This window comes from Spermophilus citellus (genome assembly GCF_964194105.1).
Source record: "Spermophilus citellus genome assembly, chromosome: 5".
Lineage (NCBI taxonomy): Eukaryota > Metazoa > Chordata > Mammalia > Rodentia > Sciuridae > Spermophilus > Spermophilus citellus.
In genome coordinates this window covers 121,756,522-121,762,521 of record NC_138186.1, presented here as the reverse complement: position 1 = coordinate 121,762,521, position 6,000 = coordinate 121,756,522, and positions in this window count along the sequence as shown.

Genomic DNA, 6,000 nt, shown 5'->3' with positions numbered 1-6,000 from the left:
TTTTAATGTTGCTCAACATGGGCTGATGGCATAAATCCAAAATGCAGTTCTCTACAAGCAACTCTACAAGGGGCTGAAACAATGCAAAAACAAGTGTACAGTTCTCCAATGGTCTAGTTGAATCCAAATTTAAAAATAAGAACAAGTGAAAGGATATATTTATAGTAAAACCTCCAGAATTTTTTTTAAAGAAGGAAAACTACATTTTGGCTCATAATTTCAGAGGTTCAGTCCATGGGTGGTCAATTCCATAGCTCTGGGCCCAAGATGAGGCAGAGTACCACAGCAGAAGACTGCAGCAGAGGAAAGCAGTTTAGGACAGGGCAATCAGGAAACCAGGAGAGAGCTCTGTTTTTCAGGGACAAAATATAAACCCCAAAGCACATCTTTAGTGACCTTCCTCCTCCAGTCATACTCTGACTACAGTTACCACTGAATTAATCCATATCAGTGGTTTAATCCACTGATTATCTTATGCCTTATAATCAAATCATTTCACCTCTGAAAAATCTTGCATTGTCTCACACATAAACTTTTGGGGAACACCTTGTATCTAAACCTTGATATTTTACCCCTTGTCCCCAAAAGCTCAGGATCATCACACAATGCAAAATATAGTGAGGCCATTTCCAAGAATCCCCATAGTCTTAACAGTTCCAACATTAAGCAAAAAGCACATCCAAAGTCTCTGCTGAGATTCAAGGCAAATTCTGAACATGGGCCCCTATAAAAATCAAAAGCAATTTAAATATATCCAATATATAATGATGCACTGTAAATATTTCTATTCCACAAAGAAAAAACAGGGGCATGGAAAGAAGAGATGGGACAAAAGCAAGACCAAAATGAAGGTGGGCAAACAATCCTGTAGCTCCAGTCCTGCATGTGAGGCACATGACATTGTAATATTATCTTCAAAGAACTTGTGTAGCTCCACCCCCATGGCCTTGCTGGTTACAGTCCACATGGACTCTCTCTTGTCTTATTTCTGCTGAACTTCTGCAGTTTTTCTTAGCATATATCCCATGTTATTGGCATCAGGGATCTCCATTGCAGCTTTGACTTTCTTTTCACATCTTCCTGAATCACCCTCTTAGAGACAGTATGAAGGTACTCTGGTCCTGCTATGTTTTGCCTGGCCTCCTAGGCATTCCTTTGAAAATTCAGTGGACACCTTCATAATTTCCTAATTCCAGCATCCTGCTTTCTTGTACAACTAGCATCACATGGTTGACACCAAGATCTGCCACCATTTCCAGCAGCACCCAGCCTCCTGGGACTATGGCTGCAGCAGTCTTTGAGTCCCTGAGTGGCCAATCATGGTGAAATCTTAAGCTTCCCTGTGTAAGAAGAGTACACTGTGAACCCTTCTCAAAGAAATTTTTACTTTTACACACTTGAGCCTGAGATGGGTATGCTTTTGCCAATTCCTGAGATGCTCTCAAGCCATTTTTTCCTATTGTCTCTGTTCAAAGTACTTAGCATCCCTTTAGTGGCCATAATGTCATTAATAATCACAACTTCCTAAGCATGAGTTTTACTCACTTTTCTGGCCAAACTGCAATTTTTTCAAATCTTTATACTTTGTTTCCTGATCCAGATTATCAGAGTAAACTTGGCTAAAAGCTGCCAGCAATATTCATGCCACTACCTATTCATGCTGTGCTGCCTTGAAATTTCCTCTTCCAGATTAATTAGTCCATCAACTTTAAATTTGGTATCACAAAAAGTCTGAAAACATGCACAAAATGTAGATAACTTCTTTGCCAGAGCATAACACAAATGGTCTCTTTATCCATTTTCTAATACAATAGATCTCTTTTGAAATTTCCTAAATCCAGTCTTTACTGTCCCCAGTTCTACCAGCATTCTGGTCATCTGAGCTTCCACCAAAGTTGATCATTAAGCTCCACTTACAACTTTGTAAAGCTTTCCCAGCTTGCATAGGTAAACTTTTCAAAATTCTTCTCTACCACAAACCAACTACAAAGGCTTCTGACTCACATAATAATCTAATAATCCCACTTCTTAGTACCAATTTGGTTTCAATCTGGTTTTTTTTTTTTCTGTGACCAAAAGATCTGAAAAGAACAACTTTAAGAGAGGAAAAGTTTATTTTGGCTCCTGATTTCAGAGGTTCAGTTCATGGTCAGTCAAGTCTATAGCTCTGGGCCCAAGGTAAGGCAGAAAATCATGGTAGAAGGGAATGGCAGAGAAAAGCAGCTCAGGATGTGACAATCTGGAAGCAAAGAGCTCCAGGAAATTTTTATAAATATGATTTTCATATTAAAAGAAATATTAACAAGGCAATAGGACAACTGGTTAGTATATATTCATATATAGAATATACTATATATATACTATATATACATATGCTATATATATATATATATATATGTATGTATATATAGTGTGTATGTGACAGCATAATTTACAAATTTATAAAATTGGAAAAGTGTCAGATTTAAAGTCTTATTTGGTTTCTTTTCTGAAAACTAACTCATGAAATTTATCCTTAATGTATTTATCAATACCTGACTTTCTTTATTATCCATTTGAATGAATAACTCAATAATGAGAAGTTTGTAAGATTTCAACTTGAAAATTTCCCAAATTATCTCTCTACAGGTATTGCCAGGATTTTTTTTTTACCTAGCAATACTTATAAATCAGACACTAAAGAATAAAGCTAAGTATTAAGCTAATAAAACTGCTACTCATTTATCATCAAATTTTGACCAGAAGTTTGACCAGATCTAAATAAGTAATATACAGAAATAGCTGTAGATCAGCAACAGATTGGAAGTGTTTAGTGTTTCAGTTCACTTACATTTTCTTATCCTTTTCTTTTTACCTCTATAATCAGTTTTACCATGAGAGCAAATGGACACAATAATCTCTCTACCAAATACTCTGTTTTCAATTGAAGGGAAAATAGTTACATCCTGCACAGTTCAAATTGTTCAAGCTAAGACGATATTGTACAAAAAGTGTCTGTGACAGGTTTTGTTCATTTGACATTGAGACCTAAAAATGAATGGAGTATCCTAAATAATTTTATATTTCTCACCAAGTTTTAATTTTTAATAAAAAAATCTAGTAAGAAAACATGTGTGCTGTTGTGACACTTATCCCTAAAAGCATTCAAGACCTCAGCTCCCCTACCTCAGAAGCCTCAGCCATAAAAACCAGTGCCACCCCTGCATTTAAGTAATCCAAAATAATTATCAAGTTCTTAAGAAACTATGTGTTGAGTATTTACTATATGCCTTATGTTGCTTAAAACTCTGAAATTAAAGCAGTTAGCAAAGCTAACAAAAATCTTCATTCCTGAAGCTTAGATTATATGGAGGCAAGAAAAGCAAAACAACAAACATAATAAAAATTTGTGCAAGTAAAATGATTATGCATCCAATGAAAAAAAATTAAACAACAAATAGGGATATATAGTAGAAAATGGAGGATGAAGTTTGCAATTTTAAATAGAATGGTGAGGGAAAGCCTCACCCAGCCAGTAAAAAAGACCCGAGGGAGATGAGAGAGCAAGTCATGTGAACATCTAAGGAAGAGACCATGGGAACCAGTCTTAGGTTGATGATCAGTCACACTTCAGCCCAAATGGAGAAAGAGAAGAGTAGAGGGGATAAAGTCAAAGAGTGGAGTGTTCAGATCATGTACAACTCTGTAGATTATTATAATGACACAGATTTTAATCACAGTAAGTTGGGCAACCTTTTTGAACTGAAACTATCCTGAACTAACTTATATTTTAATAGGAGCACCCTGGCTGCTGAAATGAGAATTAATTGGAGGGAACAAGGGTAGAAATAGATCTGTCTATTCACTAGGGAGAAGTGAATTGAGGAGGGGAGAGATTCACAGGAGCTGCTTTGGTGTGTTAAGCCTTAGATGTGTACTCACTATGAAAATAGAGATGTCAAGTAGGAACTGTGTATATTCTGGGATTCAAAGGAGGCATAGGCAGGAGATGCACATCAGAGAGTAATTCCTGCACAGACAGTTTTGAAGACAGTAAGATTGAATGATATGCCTAATGAAGTGAGTAGTCAGGGTTAGAAACAGCAGCAAGAGTATAATAGGCAATAGAATAGAAAGGGCACTGCTTAGCAGTGAGAGACTGAATTACAGCTCATCCTCGGTGTGGCATGAAAGAGATCTACACCTCATAAATAAACAACGGGGTGACCACCAGCAGTTCTTGAGCCTCAAGTGAAGGAACCCTTAGCCATGGCTTTAGGATGAACAACTCAAGCCTGAACCAAAAGAAGACTAGGCTGAGTCCTGGGGAATTGACAGCACTAATGAGAGCTAACTGGAGGCCAAGTAAGGAAGGACGAGACAACTGGCCATTCCTCGCAAGGAATCACTACCTCAAGACTGGACCATTTCTTGCAAGATACTTTATTTTAGTATTGAAGTCAGTTCTTCCCATCTAACCTACAGAGCCATTGCCTTTCATATCCACTCCTCTTAGACTTGGTAAACAAGATGACAGTTAAGAGAAAGAGAAAGTTAGGGAGGTTATGGAAATTAAAATAACACAATGGAGAGAAGACGACAGATTTCAAGACTCAGTTCTGAGCAAAATAGAAAGCTAAAGAGATATCTCTAGCAGCTGGGACTGCATGTGAACTTTTAAGAAGTCTGATAATAATATTCAATTTTTAAATGTTTCCTGTGTGGCCAGGTGTGGTGGTGCACAACTGTAATTCCAGTGACTTGGGAGGGTGAGGCACGAGGATCATGAGTTCAAAGCCAGCCTCAGGAACTTAGTGAGGCCCTAAGCAAGGCAGTGAGATCCTGTCTCTAAATAAAAAATACAAAAGGATAGGGATGCAGGCTCTGTGGTTAAGCTCCCATGGATTGAATCCCCATTACCAAAACAACAAATGTTTCCTGTATGGAGTACAGTAATATGCCATACCAATGCCCTAACATCTTCTGCAGATTTTTAAGAAAATTATTGTTTTTAAATTTTTGTCATTATCTTGTAATATTGGCACTTTCTAGGCATGGAAAAGTAAAGAACGTGATCTCATGGAGGACAAAACTCTGCCCTGGGAAATTAGTGGCCACAACAAAGAAAAAGGTAAAGAATGGGGATGGAGGGCTGCAGTGTTACATGGGAGAAGCAAGCTGAAATGTGGATCTGAGAAGGAACAGAAATGCAGATCGCAAATATGGTTGAGAAAAATGTTTACTCCTAAAAGGAGGTCTTGCTGTTATGTAAACAGAAGCCATCTTAATGCTGAAAATGTGGTTACAATGTTGTTAACAAAAGTCAAGAACATCCTACCCAATTATCTCATCATGCTATCAATTGCTGTGGTTTAAGCAGGACACTGGTCAAGGTAGGCGATGAAAGGCCTCATGGTGAAGCACAGTTTAGAATTACAGAAATCCAAGACCAACTCCCTAGGCATTAATGGCTGCAACTGATTAGATTGGTTAAATAACCTTTCTAGGTCCAAATTTCTTCATCTGTATTACAGATACAGTATTTCAGTGGTTGAGGTGTATGACTATTATAAATGATATAAGTAAACTGTCTAGCACATAGCAAACTGATTAAATTATGAGGCCACTAAATGGTCTGTATTGGAATCTGGCAGCCCTAAGAAAAATTAAGAAATTTGTCAAGATTTTGGTACTCAGAAATGTTCCACTGAGTATTATGCTTCCTTCCTTCTGAATCATCAAAATGTTAACAGGAAATACTTCCACAAAACATAGTGAACAAAACTTTCATTGTCTTCACCCAGAAAAATGACTTAAAGTGAAGATTTGTGACAATATGGCATGCAGGTAGGAGGTGAAATTTTAAAAATGAATATTTTAATATATGTCAAATGATAACATAGAAGTGATCCTGTAATTCGTCTACTCATAATCTCAGCCTTAAGAAAGGTTTCTTGTTATTTCTTCTTAATTTTGCAGTAGCTTATAGCTGCCCTCTACACTCAGTCCTAACTGGAAGTC